The following is a 17,281-nucleotide window of genomic DNA, read 5'->3' on the forward strand; positions in this document are numbered from 1 at the left end:
CCCCTTCCTTCTGTTTTTTTTCCCTTTTTTTATTCGTTGGGATCCTGTCAACCAATCAACACGTCGCTTTCTTAATGCGCTGTATCTGTCCAGTCAGATCGATAAATACATCAACGTATCTATACGTTACGTTGGAAAGTACTGATAGTTTGTTTGCTTATCAGAGATCCAGCGCTTATCACTCTCTCTCTCTCTTCTGTTTTTTTTTCTTGAGTGAATAGGAAGCAACGGGAAAGCAGAGCAATCGCGTACGGATGACAGACACGTGGAGGTGACAGGTCCACACGTGCCATTCACCGCGCGGCTCGTTCACACGTGCGAAACGGGGAACAGAGGAGGCGGGGCCCATTGTGCGGATGACGACCGAACTTTGAGCTCTAGGAGAGGGAGCGTAATTACGGAAGGGGCTGTACGAATTTCAAAAAATTACGGGGGTGTCCTCGGGTCCGGCGTGTCTCCATCCTTACCCGGATCGGATCGGAAGGCATAAACGGTGGTTTCTCCTCGTTATCGAAAATGAAAACCTGCTTCGCATACCGAGCTTTCACTAATTGCATGAAACGTGAAAAAGTTCAAGGACAATGTTAACTCTAGTTAGGGTTGTCAACCGGTCGGGTCAGGGTTGACTGATCAGACCCACCCATATAACTAACAACCGGGTTCAGGTTTGGGTTTTATCCGGTCAAGGAAATAGAATCCCAAAACCTCATCATTTTAGACATTAAGTTTTATTAAAAAATATATACAAGATACTCAGATTGGGTCGGGTACCTGCCAAAAATTATAAACCAAACCCAGCCCGCATATTGCTCTGGTCGGGTTTAGGTTGACCCAAATATTATTTGGGTCGGGACTTTTCATGCTCATGCTCAAAAATTCGAGATCGGGATCCTGATACAAACCGAATCCGTCGACAGCCCTAATTCTAGTTACTTGAAAGTGATCAGGTTCGTGAACTATATAACCTTTATTTTCACTATTTTCAGGGTTGGTGAAACCACTGTACACTAACTTGGTGAAGATTGACGTAGTGCCAAATTTATAATGGAATTACACAAACTCGGTGAAGATATACATAGTGCCAAAGGCATCATGGAAATACAATAACAAAAGAAGTTTGTTTTTATGTATAATACATTGGAGAGGGGAATGATAAGTAGGGATGGCAGTGGGGCGGGGCGGGGCGGGGCGGGGGACAAGGTTTCCACCCCCGCCCCGCCTCAAAATTTTATCCTCCACCCCCGCCCCGCCTCCGCGGCGGGGATGGATTTTATCCTCCACCCCCGCCTTCATCCCCGTTTCATGTCCTCCACCCCTGCCCCGTCCCCGTCCCCGCCCCGTCCCCGCCCCGCCCCCGCCCCGTCCCCGTCCCGACCCCGCCCCCGTCCCCGACCCCGCGGGATGAGCGTGCTCGTCACCGGCGCCGCTGGCTTTGTCGGCACCCACGTCTCGCTCGCCCTCCGGAAGCGCGGTGACGGTGTCGTCGGCCTCGACAACTTCAACGACTACTACGACCCCTCGCTCAAGAAGGCCCGCCGTCGAATCCTCGGCGACCACGGCGTCTTCGTCATCGCCGGCGACATCAACGACGCCCGGCTCCTGGCCAAGCTCTTCGACCTCGTCGCCTTCACCCACGTGATGCACCTCGCCGCCCAGGCCGGAGTCCGGTACGCTATCGAGAACCCGGCGTCCTACGTGCACAGTAACGCCGCCCGGCTCCAGGGTTAGGAAATTAGGGAAGGGAGTTAGGGTTAGTAAACAGTTCATCTGAGTTGGGGGCGGGGATGGGGCGGGGCCGGGACGGGGATGGGCCGGGGGCGGGGCGGGGATGGGCCGGGGCGGGGCCGGGGCGGAGATGGGGCGGGGATGGGGCGGGGCGGGGCGGGGGAACGTGCCAGTCCATCCCCGCCTCCACCCCCGGACGGGGATGGATTTTAACCTTCATCCCCGCCTCCATCCCCGTTTCATACCCTTCATCCCCGGTCCAAACGGGGCGAGGCGGGGCGGGGCCCCGCTTTCCCCCGGTCCACTGCCATCCCTAATGATAAGTCTAATAAAAGGAAGATGGGTGGCAACCAAGGTAGGTTTGTACAGTGTCTTGGCCGGCTTTATGTGGCCCAACTACCTTCATCATAAGTGTACTTCTTCCATGCATATGGATGGTGCCAACTTGGTTTAGGGCTTTGATGTAACCCAACCAGATGCATAATATAGGAAAATGGATCCGTGTTAAACCCATTTAGTGCTAAACCGCATGCTAAATGGGTTTTTTGGGCTTCTTCGGTGTTTTTTATGCAGTTCCGGCTTCGTAAATATGTTAGGCATGGTCGATTTACTAAGAATTCACACCTGGATCATGTGTTTTCTATAAAAAAAAAATTGATGTTTGGACCCTAAAAAATTTACAAAGATTTTAGACGGTTGATTTTTCGAACTTTATAAAAAGCCACCCATGAGTTGGAATCAAATGCTTCAAAGAGCTGATCCCTATAAGTACATAGATCACATCTGTTTAGCACGGACCCATTAGAATTTAAAAATAAAATGAAAAGCCCAAAAAACCCATTTAGCACCAAATGGGTTTAGCACGGACCCATTACTCATTGCGTGTATGAGATTATAAAAATTGTTAAATGCTATACATAGCGTGTTTTTTGTCATTTGGTAGCTATGTCAGAGAGACATGAAAGAGTGCAAATAAAAGAATGGGTTTAAGGATTTGGTGTAACCCAACTGGATGTATAATTGCATATATAAGAATATAAAATTTGTTAATTCGATATATATGGCGTGTTTTTTTTTGTTAAGTACCTGTCATTTTTGGCTAGGCGTTCCTGGTAATACATTATGACAAATACAATCATTATCTTATTATTTTCAATAAATTTATTTTATTTTAATGGTTCTGCCCATGACAGTGTAAAACTCAGTGAACTTATCACTTGCCCCTAGAGATTCGCCATACATGCAGGTGGCGTGGAAAACACTCAAGGGTAATATCGACATTAAGAAGATTCAAGTTGGTATTTCTTGATCCCTAGGGTAAGCTTTAATTTAATTATTAATTATAATTGTAGAAGTTTATTCGAAGGCCATCATAGTTAATGTTGTGTTAAAACCAAAGAGCAAATTTGGAAGTTTATTGATTAAAATAGGAAAAAGAATATCAGTATTTTTGGGATCTTGTGAACACCCAGATCGTAATCAAGACCACCCACCTTTATTGGTTTTTTTAAAGGCAAGCTGGGGTTAGGCAGACCCCTACCAGATATCTCTTAAGCCCATGTGACAAAAGGATTCGAACCTGGGCCTTCAGCTTGGCACACGACCCGGCTTACCACATGGGATACCACCTTGGTGGTACCTTCGTTGGGTTTTACGAAGCCCATAATTTCTCACTTAAAAATAAAAGCCCACTGCAACGTGTGTCAAAGCTAGAAAAAGAACTTTTTATAACTAGTAAAATCATTTTGCAATTGAAGGTAAAAGTGAAAAAGCAAAAACAGTATTATGTACAATTTACTGACTTTCAACTTATAAGATGTTGGCATAATTATCGAGGGGCAAAGGACAATTTTTAGGGCATATTTGGAAGCAAGAAAGATGTAGGAAAAATGATGCAAAATGGTTTCCAACCCTTTCAGAGACTTTTTTACTGAGAGAGTTTTTCTAAAAAATACACTTTTTGATAGGAAACATTCCTCCCAAGAGAGATAAAGAAATGTTTACTACTAGAAGAAAATTTATTTTTACACTCTTCGCTACTCATTTCATCACATCTTACCACCACCACCCGCCATCTCATCATCACCACCACCATCCATCTCACCGCTACCCACCACCGTTACCGCCACCACCCTCCTCCTCTCTCATTTTTTTTTCACATTTTTTTCCTTTGTGTTACACAAACAAGGAAAAAACTGTCATATAAAAAACTCATGGGCAAAACCTTTTTTTCCTAAGAGTCTTCTAAACGTGAAAGGCTCGTATTTTGTTCACATACCATACTTTGACTTGTTCTTTTTTTAATGACAGTAAGATACATCAAGTTTGCAAAATTCAATATCATACCCCAAATACAAAAATTTTGCTATAAGGTCTCTTGCCAATTTTACTAACTGGTCTCCTCATTTTCACAAGTCTTTAATGAACGTGATTTTCCACTCATTTTCGCAGTAGTTCTATGCTCTATAGCCAATCTCTATTATGTGCTGTCAGGAACTCTCAATGGCATAATTTGGGGGTTTATATTCGGTGCTAATGAAGATGCAGAACTGTCGAGCTAGAAATCAACTCAATTTGACTCCATAGATGTGTTCAACATGATTTGTTTACTGAGAATTGGACTTTGGATTGTGTTTTTTCATGTGAAAATATGAATGTTTGAGTTGTGTGAAACTTTTGTACACTGTGGGCCATTGATTTTTCAAGCTTTTGAAATAATTACTTATCATAATCACATGATTCAAAAATCATTTCCTACTAAACAAACATTCCAGATTACATTCATAATGTCTGATCTAAAAATAAATAAAAATATAATATAAAGGTAACTTCTACTTAATAGTTTTGTACATTCATTAGTACCAAATATTTACCCTTAAACTGTAGCGGATGTGTTATTTCTGAAACTGTAATTTGTTACTTAGGTGCATGTTTGCTTTGGTCATAGCTGGGGATCCAAAAGATGTTAATTGGTTACAAGGTCAGTCTTGTAATCAACTTTCATGCAAGTCTAAGGGAAAAGCGTTCTCAATTGAGAATCACACAGACAACTTGCACTTTTTCATATTTTACTAAACTTGAAAAAGTGATATGATTGTGATTTATAATCACAGAAAGCTGATAAAATCCAAACAAGTAGAAATATCCTTGCGACGTAAGTCGTCCGGGTGATATATGTCGACATGCAGCCAAAAGCTGATTTTTTTTAAGATGAGTCTTTTGAAGCACTTAGAAGCAAAAGAAATTTTGGAGCATCAATTATACAAAACAAACAAGCCATCATTACTTGATTTGACACATCAACAAGGGGAGCTCCACGTAGGAGAAGCTAGTGTAGGTCACCTTGTTCAAACACAACAAGAAAAATGCGGATTAGCCACGAAACGCTATCCATCGTTAATAACCATGATCACACCGTATATTTAAAAACCTTGTGACATCAAAACTTAACCCAAACTCGAGAACATTGATGAAAATAATCAAGCCCATAATGACAACTGCAAAGCTAAAATATAACTCAAGTTTATTTAATTAAAATAATTAATTCTAACAACTAGTGAAAAGACATCAAAGAATCAATTCACCACCCACTTTAAAAGCCACACTAACTAAATTGAATAATAAAACTTACACCCAAAACATCATGCCAAGAATTCAAATTGGATAATACAACCAAGATTCATATGCTACAATTAATAAAAAACCCAATCTATTTTACTAAAAATATGAGAACAAATCAAATCTAGATGAACCACTATCAATACAAAAGCAAACAAAAAAATTAAAAACACAGTTTCTTTATCGGTCTTGATTCACTTAAAAGCCCTCTTTTTTATTTTTAATCTTCTAAGACCATTTTTCACTTTTCTTCTCATAAACATGGCTTAAACCACATAACCATCTTCACCACCAAACTGAAAGCTTCAATCACATGAGGTGGAGAGAAACAAGTGGAGTCATTTGTTAGAGTTATTGTGATAATGATTGTTGTTGTAATGTAGTTTAACCTCACCCAAATGAGGTAACCATGTATCCTCAAAGTTGATATGCCAACTCAATGTTGTTCCACAATAGGTGGATAGATAAGGTTGTTATTTGTATCATTGTTATAAGGTTCTATAGTTTTCAATGTGAATGGATCAACTAATCATTCACTTTTCAATATCATCTCTCACATTAGACGTTAACATGGTATTAGAGCATCTGTGATTCTTGTATGCACGCTGACCATTGTTCTATCATTCACAGGCAGTTCTATACCTAGTGAATGCCCAACTGATTACGGTGGTGGTTGATTCTCTGGTTGGAACGTCATTCCTACTACAACACATCCTAATTGTGCCTAAGTTCAGCATTATATGTATCCCTTGTCTCGCAACCTCTCATGTGAGACAATTATCATATATGGAAACTTGTCATGAGCCTGACATTGAGTGCCAAAAACAAATTGGGTTTTGCTGATGGATCTATTTTGAAACCTAATGGATCTCCATCGTTGGTGGCGTCTTTTTTAGGTTCTCAACACTCTCTATAAGGACCTCTTTTACAGTCATATATGTTGAATTTGCATATGAAGTTTGGAAAGAATTGAATGATAGATTCTCTCAATCTAATGCCCTGAGAATATATCAAATTCAACATGAAATAATAAATCATAAATAATTAGTCTTCGGTTGTGATTTATTTTACCAAACTGAAAGGTCTATGGGATGAGCTATCATCATATGTTACCATCCCGTATTGTTCTTGTGGGGGGTGATAAAGTGATTTAGGAGAATCAGCAACGGGAAAGGTTAATGCAGTTGCTTATGAGATTGAATGATAGCTACAATTTCATTAAAAGCTAGCTAGTTCTTATGGATCTGACCCCTTTCATTTCCAAAGCTTATGCACTGATTATTCAAGAAGAAAGACAATGTAAAATACACATTGTATCAGCAGCTTGAACTCCCATAGCCGCATCCTGTGTAATCACATGGCACAAAATTTGTGCATTAAGCACCTGATTGCCCTCCATCAAGCCTTGGGGCCTGTATCGAAGATGGAGGGTGATCAGGTGTACAAATATTTGTACCATCATATTGCACTTGATCTTTTCACAATGAATTTTTTAAAAAACTCAAAACCTTTTTAAAACTTCCTCAAAGCAGAATTCATAAGCAAGACATTTCTCTTATTTAAGGGCCATACACATTGTCCCTGGTCTTTAACAAAATCACTGATATACTCAACTTTTTGCCAAAATAACCCAAACCATTCAAACAATCTTCAACAATGTTGTGCATGACGTGGTCACATTTTCAATGCAAACGGTCAGAATAACCAACATTTCCTTGAAAAACATTATACCACGAATACTTGTTGTTGCATTAAAAAAATTTATTACAACTTCATTAATTTCTTTTCCAACATTATCCATCATCCATTTTTAAGAATTAGTAAGATTTTTGTGTGTTGATTTTCAATCAATACTAAACATGATTTCACACGCTAAATTTTAGTTAAAAATTTAGAATTTTAGGTTTTTGTTTTCAGTCAACCTTTATATGTCATGTCAATGGTGTTTGTCTAGTTTTTTCTTTTAAATAACATGAACCATGAATAATTTTGTTAGGTTTTAAGGTTTTGTATTTTTTTTTAAATTAGTATTTAGGTATTTTCATGTTTTTTCTTTTTAATCAGCATTAAACTTTGTTCCACAAACTTGATTTTAGTTATGAACTTAGAATTTACATGAATTGTTTATTATTATGATTATTATATATAAATAATGTTTGTTATGATTTAATTTTTTTAGTAACATATATATTTAATTATGTAGTTTATATTGAACATTTTTTAGAATCACATTGAGTTTAAAATGTATAAAGTTGTCTTAGAGGGCAAGGCCCTCAAGGGGCTTAGATCTTGGGTTTGTGAATTAAATTTTAAACTTGAATTCGGTTTGATCCAATCTTGGCTTGACTTTGACCAATTTTTTTGGAACTCAAACCATTTTAAAAGATATTTAATACCTTCTTAAAGAAGATTTAAAACCAAAATCAGTTTGAGAGGTTGACCAGCCAGTCAATGGTCATTCTAGACCAATATTGGGTGTATCACCTAACCCAACGTTCTGGATGTTAGTGGGTGCATGCAGGGCTTTAAGAGCCATTAGTCGGGTACATGCACGTGGCTTTGAGTCATTATAGAGCATACTTATTGTTGTGGTCAATGAACTTCCCGTTGACCACTGTTTAATTCATATATATATATATATATATATATATATATATATATATATATATATATACTGAATGGTCCCTTAGTCATTAGAGACTTAGCATGACTTGGTTGGTGTAGAGTTCAATCTTCTTCCTCCTCTTCTTTTCACTCTTATATCAGAAGTGGTTTTCTTTTCTCTATGGGGCAGCTTAGGGTAATCGTGTCATGGTAGCCGATTACCTTAGTGCAAAAGGTGATAAAAAAAAAGCACAAGAGGTGTGAGCTTGGTTGTATCTCAGAAGTGAAGTTGCAGCCCTTCTGCACCCGGTTATTTACTCGAAAGGGGTCACTGTCATTTTTAAGAGAGTGTCATAGTACATGCCTCCATGCCAATTCAGTTTTTGTTATCACTTTGGTTGCCATTTGGATTGTGCAAAAATTCTAACAAAACCTACACTAGATAAGCTTGGTTCCACTCGTCCCTAATATAAAGGATTAAAAGAATTACCTAGTCAAACAAGGCAAAAATCTATTGTATTTCTTCCAAATATAATGTGTGAAGTTATTTTTATTTTTTAAAATTTATTATGCAACAAAAGTTTTATATTTTTTAATAAACTTTTGTAAACTGGTGTAGGGTGTACCCAGTTAGGCATTATCCAAATTGGTGTGGTGCACGCAAGCATTAAAAAAGAGAGACTTTATTCAAAACAAAAAACAAAAGAAAGAGACTTTAAAGGGAGAGTTTTTTTTTGGAAGATCCCAAAGGTCATTGGACATAGATGCATGCGTTTCACATAGTAACATGAAAGAGGGAGACCCATTTAATAAAGTAAACTGTATCTTAAATTCTCATTTTGCCGTTCAATATAAATTTGAAAAACATGCAGCTACCATTTAAGTAAGATGCATGTATATTTAAAGTGCAACACAAGCGTTGGGGAGTAGGTGTTCCGAGAAGTGGGACTGTCCAACCAAAGAAAGGTTCAAATTTTACAACCTACAATGATCCGATGGCTCCTTTTCTCCAATGCTTGAGCATCTCATCGATCAAACCTCATGTATTTATTTTTTATAATTTATTGAGTAAGAAATATGCTTTACACAAAGACTTTACAAAATATAGGCATGTTTTTAAAAACCGGATAAATCAATGACTCACAATGCATTTAAAACTTTACAATACAAAATATTGTGGGTCGTTGATTTTTAAATCTTTCAAAAGCACATTTAAATCTTAAATATTCATAATCCAAAACATGTAGCTCACTAAATTAATGATAAAAATCTAATATGTAAAGTTCAATTCATAAAAAAACTCATTGGTAGAGAAGGAACATTGTCGATTATCATCGGTTGTAGATTTTGGACCTTCCTTTGGTTGGTAGGTCTCCTTTCTTTATCTATATTGAGAGAGAAAAAAAACTGGTAGCTACTTGATCCATAGCTGTCTAAACAAAATGCACATGTGTGTGATGGACGGTCAGCGCACAAAAATGCTAAAAAAAAACTCGTAAAATGCTAAAACAAAAAAAAAAATTTAGTGACACTTCAAAGCATTGCTAATATGGCAGTGGTGATGCACACGGTATTAACTAAAACCTTATTAGTGGAATTTTGAAGCACTGCTAAAAGTTTTTTTTTTGCACTTTTTACAGTTTTTGTGCACTGACTGCCCATCACGTGCGGATGGATGATCAGCATGAGTGCATTTTTTTAGGCTACTATGGATCAAGCAGCTACCGGTTAATATATATATATATATATATATATATATATATATATATATATATATATATATATATATATATATATATATATATATATATATCACAACCCGAGCTTGAGCTGAACTTATGCTGCATAATCTCCGCTCATTTAACAAACAGTGTTTGAGCTTGGCTGTAGCTTGAGCAGCCTTGTTCAAGCTCAGCTAGGGTCAAGCTTGTGCCAACTTGAGTATTGGTCGCTTTGGCTAGAGCTGAGCGAGTACATCTAAAAGGAAAATTTAAGAAATGTTTGTCCCAAGGGGCGCACTGCATCTTAACCCACCACCTCTTGCTTTCAAGGCTAACGCCTTAGAACGGGATACGGCTTCTTTTTCGGTTTTAACACAACAAACCTGAGTATACTAAACGAGCATTAATCCGGCGTATTATACCTGCTTAAGCTCGGCTCATTTGCATATATCAAGCCTAGGCTTGTGCTTGAAGTTTGGCTCATTTATGTAGCCGGACGAGTTCGAGTGCATCTAAATTGAGCCAAGCTCGAGCTTGCTCAACTCGTTGTGCAGCCTTGACTCTGTCTGCCTGTGTCTGCAAGAGAGAGAGAGAGAGAGAGAGTAGGGGCGGATAAAGGCATAGTGTGCAGATGGTAACTAATAGACTGTAAACTTAGTTAGCACTGGTGGTATGGCCAGTGGGGGTGGTTGTGAAGGCGTTGAGATGAAGGTGCCAGTTCAAAGGTGGTCGTGGGACCACCCAGGGTTTACCCTGCTGGGGGGTTTCATCAAGTGGCCTGATTTTCATTGAGGGTTCCTTATCTTTCTTGGGTGGCTCCATTCAAACAAAGACATGGTTTAGTCGGTTTGGGGTTAATCTACAAATAGGTTCATTTAAGATAAGCGGGTAGGTATATTGTGTTGGACATAATAAGTTTGGGTCCAACCCACAGGGTGTGTAATAAACTGAAAAAAAATATATTTTAAGCTTGGATTTGGGTCGGATCCGGACCCGACCTGGACCCGAAAGGGAGGCACCGCCTCCCGTGTCTTTTGAAGACAGCGAGGCAGGGGTTCAGAGAGAACCCCCGCCCCCCTTCTTCCTCTCTCTGTCTCTCTCCCCCTCAGTGCCTCTTCCCCCTCTCGTCTCTCGGTCTCTCTTCCTCGACCGACTCTCTCTTTCCCCCTCGTTCCTCCCTGCGGCCACCGACGCCGGTGACTTACCGCCGGCCACCGCCTTCATCCCGTGTGCTGCAGGGAGCCGACAACCTCCGATGTCGACGCTGCCGCCGCCAGCGACCACCAGCTCGTACGACGGACCCTGCTCGCGCTCCACGACCCGAGCCACCAATCACGTACATCCACGAACGACAGCAAGCTTGCAACTCTCAAAGGTAGAGGAAGATTGCACAGAAGACTTGGACAATTGAATTGAGTTCAATTAACTAAAAAGGATAATTAAATAAATATATATGCATATATATATATCATATATATTTATACGAGTATGCATTTAACTCAAGGACGCGGTTTCGCGATCCTTGTCCTTTACTTTGCCATTGCGCATCGCGCACAGGTTTTGTGTTGTACTCCTGTTTACAGTTCCTTTACTTTGCCGTTGCGCATCGTGCAAAGGTTCTGCGTTGCACTTCTGCTTACAGTTTTTACTTGTCGTTGCGCGTTGTGCGAGGGTTTGCATTGCACTTCTGCTTACCGCCTTTACTTTGCCGTTGCGCCTAGGCTCTTGCTTTTGCATATGTGTTGGTATTGCCTTGCTTTTGCAGATGGCGTGCATGTTCTTGCTCTTTGCATATGCCTTAAAGGCATCCTCGTGGAGGATGCAAGAGACATCTATCACTCACTCTTGCGACAAGAGTTCAGTTGGGAGCTGACGATACACCTCCGTTTAAGGAGAGGGATACCTCGCAAGGATCCTGGCTCTTCGTGTGCGCAATCCTGCAGAGTCGACTTGAGATTTTAGGGAGCTGCACAAAGGCATCAAAGACTGCTCCAAATCAAAGCATTTGGAAGGATGTGACTGGCCGGTTCTGCTCGCCCTTTTTGGCATATCTCGGGTGATCCCGAATTGGGGGTTCGAGCGAACTTCTTAGCGGGTGTCCTGTTGAGAAACCCGTATCCCGTCTATCGAGGCCAGTATTGAGTCATGCAAGGCATGTAGATACCCCGATAGCGGATGTGATTCGAGATAATCACATGCATAATGTTGGCACAAGGTACAGTTGTTTCAAAAGATAGAGTAAAGTTGATAAACTTTACATCTTTGTGAAACACTCCTGTTAAGGCTTCTATTGAAGAGCTATACCCCATTCATCCTAGAGTACTTATAGTCGTGCACGACACGTCTAGTACTGCGATGATCGGATGAGACGGTCGTGCGACCTCGAACAACGCTAAATGCAAAATATTGTAATCACATAAATGGCCTCACATTTGCCTTCACATGCAAGATGCTCGAGTGGTTTAAAGACCACAACATAGAATTGGTCGTTAGTTAAGCAACCCCTAACGCACCCGTTCGCTTCTGGTTGTCTGTCAAGGGAGAGGACAGATCGGTACAAAAACTCCAATGGACAGGTTGTTAACAACCACCCCACGGGCAAAGATCCGGCCTCCTCAGTCATTGGAGTTAGGGGATAGGGGCTACACAAGTTAGCTTAACACTTCTGCAGAAGTTGGATGCATCTGTGGCACTGCTTTTCAGCCTCTGGAGAATCCTCTCTCGGCTAATGTCGTCCCCTTTGGAGCGGACTCAACTAGCTATTCGGGTTATTAAAAATACATAGAATAACAAACGCCCAAACTAGTCTCAGTTGTTTCTACGTTTTGCCTGCGCGTACCCGCATGCCAGTAATTATCGAAACATAAGGTCTGTTCACACTGGTCGTGGGTCGTGAGATTCGCTTGCACTACAGATTCGCTTGCACTACTGATTCACTTGCACTACTGCTTCGCTTGCACTACTGCTTCGCTTGCACTACTAATTCGCTTGCTTGCTCGATAGTTCAGTATGCTACTCGTTGAACTGTGCACGCATGTCAAGGCGTTACTCTAGTTGGTTAAACTGCTTACGCAGTTCTTTGCAGAGTAATAAGGAGTTTCTCATACTAGTTAAATGCTTATAATAATAGCATTATACCAGTTGCTACATATTAGCATGTGACTTGCTTTATCCCTTGGTCGAACTGTTTGGTGCTTATTGTAGCGTAGCACTTGTTGGCTTGCATCTCTTATGATTGATGTGATTGCATACAGCTCGTAATCTACGAACTGGTGACAACTAGGATTGATGTGGCCGTTTGTCTTATAAGCTGCTTACATATTGTGATATAACTGTTGCCGTATGATTGCTTATGAATGACTTGTGATGTAATGGTTTATGCCTTACAATTAATTTAATTACTTGTCGATAGACTGAGCCATTTTATGGTAATTATATGTTTTACGAGCATTGTTATGAGTGCTTGTCTTATTCAATTGTTTTGTTTGGTTGACGGGTAGAGTTAGTTACCCTTCGCCCATAGAATCAACTGAATTGTCATATTTGCGTGTTCTCATGTGTCGTTTACACATGCTTTGAGGGCCTATTTGAGGATTGCAATATTCCTTGTGGCAATAATACGATGCGTAGGATTATATGCTTCTGCGTGGAGTGATATGATGCATATTGCTGATATACATGCTTGTGCCCATATTGTGGCTACTAACATCGAGAGCAGTCAACTGTTCGGAGCAGTCAATTGTATAGATGCGTGTATCACCGAGTAGGGTGTTTGTCGAGCACCTAATCTCCAAAGGATTATCTGCGAGGGCGTGTATAATCAAGACCAGGTACCCCGCTAGAGTGGTAGATTCTCTGTGAGGATGTACATTGTCCACGAACGGGTAGCCGCGAAGACGATAAACTCCTGTGAGGAAGTGTATGGTCCAAGAACAGGTATACCATCTAGGGCAGAATTCCTTGTGAGGTTATACATTTCCCAGACCAGGTGATCCGGCGTTGATCTTGTTGTTTGTATTAGTGGCTATCGACCTTGAGAGCGGTCATTTGTGTTGATGCGTGCATCGCAATGAATTTCATTGGATAAGGCATTTGTTGGGGACCTGCTTCCCAAAGGGTTCGCTGTGGGGGTATGTATGATCAAGATAAGGTGACCCGGCTAGAGCGGTAAAATCTTTGTGAGGATGTACACTGTCCACGAACGGGTAGCCGCAAAGACGGTGAACTCCTGTGAGGAAGTGTATGGTCCAAGACCGAGTATACCCTCTAGGGCAGTAATTTCTTGTCAGGTCGTATATCTCCCAGACCGAGCGATCCGATGTGGATCTTGTGTTTTTGCTTACCACAGAAAGTTATGGTGAGCTGTGACGATCTTCTGAGATTGTTTGTGATAGCCAACTATGAATTCATAGTTTCGGCTTTCTGTTTTAGCATGATTACATGATTGACTCAGGTGTGAGAATCAGATCGTTAGCGATTTGAGTTAGTGATCATGTTTTGGACCTTCTACGGAAAGGGTGAACTTTTCTGAGAAGGTATGACGCCTTAGTGAGTCATAACCAGTGACGGTTAGCCGCGTAAGACTTTGAGAGATGAGGATAGATTAAGGTCGTTCAGGACAAAGCGTTGGTTAGAAGTAGTGAGTGACAAGCTATGTCCTGGTGGTGATTAGATGTAGAGACCTCGTTCTAAGAACGAGGACAAGCTTGTTGCGTAGTAGTTCACAGCTTACGATCAAATGGATCGTATGCTGCGTTGGTCAGTTGCATTGCTTACTTGCTTTGAACTGCTGACTCGTTTGCACGCCTTACTCGCTTGCACTACTTATTCGTTTGTACTACTTACGCGTTTGCACTATTCACCTACTTGCATTGCTTACCTGTTTAACTGCATATCTGCTTTAAACTGCGTAGCCTACTGAATTAAATGTACTTAATTCAGTTTCCTGTTAGTCTCTCTTGTGCACCTACTAGTTTTTCGCGAAACTAACCCATTCTATGGGTACAGGTGATGATTAGGTACTCTACGGGCGATGGCGCGATTGCAAGATGGCTTCAAGACTTCTTCTTCCTGCTATTAGCTCGCGTCCTAGACGCTATGGGTTTGTATCAGATTTTCCTTAGGATATCCGAATCTTGTGAGTTTTGGTTCTTTTAGCTAACGTGCCCAAAGTTGTCAGCTTGCCTTATGATTTATCAAAAGAAAAATCTTCCGCTGATTTCATAAAACAACTCTGAAGAAAAGAGATATTTCTAGTCTCTTGTTTGTTTTTCTGAAAAGGTTCGCAAGTTTGAAATTTGGGGCGTTACAAGGTAACCCGGTTTGACAACCATTAGTGGGCCACATAATGGGGTTAGTGGGTGGGAGTTACGTGAATGTGGAGAGACCACATTCATGTAACTGCCTATTTCTCCCATTATATAACGAGTAGGCTGCTACAAAAATGATGAGAGATTCGTAGCAGTAATCCTACCCAAATTCCATATTCACTTTACATGGTATAGGGTCTTGCTCACCATCGACCTAAGGCTTGGGCTCATCGTGGGCGTCGATCGGTTGAGGAGAGTGCCAAATACTCTGCACGCGTTCTATGGCGAATACATGTACGCTTTCTGTGTTTGTTTTACAGAAATCACCAACATTGGGTTATGGGCCCACCACGCTTCCGCTGCGCGTGCAGGCGCATAGGGCCTTTCGACGTATTGCAGCTATTGTCGCTACAGGGCGACTGTAACAGATTGAGCTTGTTTGGCTCATCTGTATTCAGTACATGGTCGTTGATGATGTCGTTAAAATTTTGATATTTTCAATATATTTCATATTTTTTTGGTTGTGGTGATGATCCATTATGATTGGCATTGGGGCATGGGCGGAGGAGGGTCGATCAACCCTTCTTACACTGTTCAGTCATGCCCAAACGCAGAGAAGACCGATCGGTCTACTCTGTTCAGATGTTTGGGATTGTCGTCGATTAGAATAGGGGTTTTTCCCCTATTTGGTTTTGATCGGACGGACCCCTTCCCCCTTCTATTGAGGCATCACCGAACAATAGGAGGCATCATCTCCCATCTGATTCATTCGAGCGATGGGCAGTCACCCTCATCAGGCATCCAGTGGCAGAAGGTTATTCTGGTCTGATCATCCTTTCCTGCCTGCTCTATTCACCATACTAAGACAGGGATGACAGACGTTCAGATCCGAGTTCGTCAGCATCCGGGGTCGGTTCCAACCATCGTCAGACGCACTCGGCTGACTGACATCAAAGGGGCTGATTTTGGATTCTATTAGAGTGGTGTACACTTTGTCAATATATTTTTAAAAGATACTTTTTATGAAAAGTATTTATGAAAGTTGGTCACTAAATTTTAAAAATCCAACTCTCACAAGTAGTGAGAACTAGGATCGAACACGAGAAACGAGTTGATAAAACTTCATATTCCACAAATGTTAATTATTTATTGCCTTAAAAGGAAAAAAACTGAATTAACTAAAAATATAAAAATAAAATATAATTAGGAGTTATTACAAACCCAAGAACTAAATTAAAATTAATTACAAACCCTTAATGTGGCCAAAAGGCCCTATTTAACTAGAAAAAGAAAAATACAAAAAAATGAAAATGAAGTTTTTTTGCCTTTTGCCTCTTCACTTTAAATTCAAATATACTTCACTTTAACACTTTAGAATCAACAAATGGCTTCTCCTGGTAAAAATAATCAACCAAAACACAAAAATACAAAATTCTACACTAATTTGAATTAATACATGAAATTATAATTCTGCCACTAGTTATTACAAAATTTCCTATCAGAATATGTTTCTCCAACTCTGTTATGACCCTTCTATATGACAGACGTTCAATGAAAGCAATCTGATCCACAGTTGGATGCTTGTATGGGTAGATGTTCAATTTATGGCTCACCATTATGTAAGAATAGTCTTCATATGGAGACTAAGCTCGTTCTTAGCATGCTGGAGAGCCATTGCAGGGTCTAGAGGGGTAGAGTTGAAGGAAATATTGTGGACATGGTCATAGATGAAACCATTTTCTTCAGACATCCTGATTAATCATGACTTCGTGTCTATTGATCTCATGGATGTTGAAGGGTCACCAGAGATCCGTCTGGCTGGAGACATAAAATTTAGCGCTCGATGGAAGGCAACCCATATTAGTGTTGTGATATTAGTAGTTTTATTATTTTTTTGTCATTTTCTTTGTTCCTGAGCATAAATGTTAGATCATGTATGCATTGTATTTTGTGCATTTTTTTATGAGTTATAAACATTTAGACAAGTGAAATCTCTGTAGAGCCAATACAATGCACCATCAGGTAAGATTTCACAGTACGGATCAAGTGACTTCTACTACTCTCCTATTTCTTATGTTTTTCATGTGCATTCATATAGTTTCATGCAAGCATGGGGGAGTGCCACTGAGGATAGTGTCATTCAAGCATGAGGGAGGGTGTGGTTTGCACACACAAAGTTTTTCTGCCTTTGTACGTGCACGTTGATAAAAACTCATAAAAATTGAACTTTTAAGGAATGTGTTTAACCTTATGTGATTGTTTTACACAATCTAATGTTTTTAGACAAGTTTTAAGCCTCACGAA

This window comes from Nuphar pumila, chromosome 13 (assembly GCF_984573655.1).
Source record: "Nuphar pumila chromosome 13, dmNupPumi1.hap1.1, whole genome shotgun sequence".
Classification (NCBI taxonomy): Eukaryota; Viridiplantae; Streptophyta; class Magnoliopsida; order Nymphaeales; family Nymphaeaceae; genus Nuphar; species Nuphar pumila.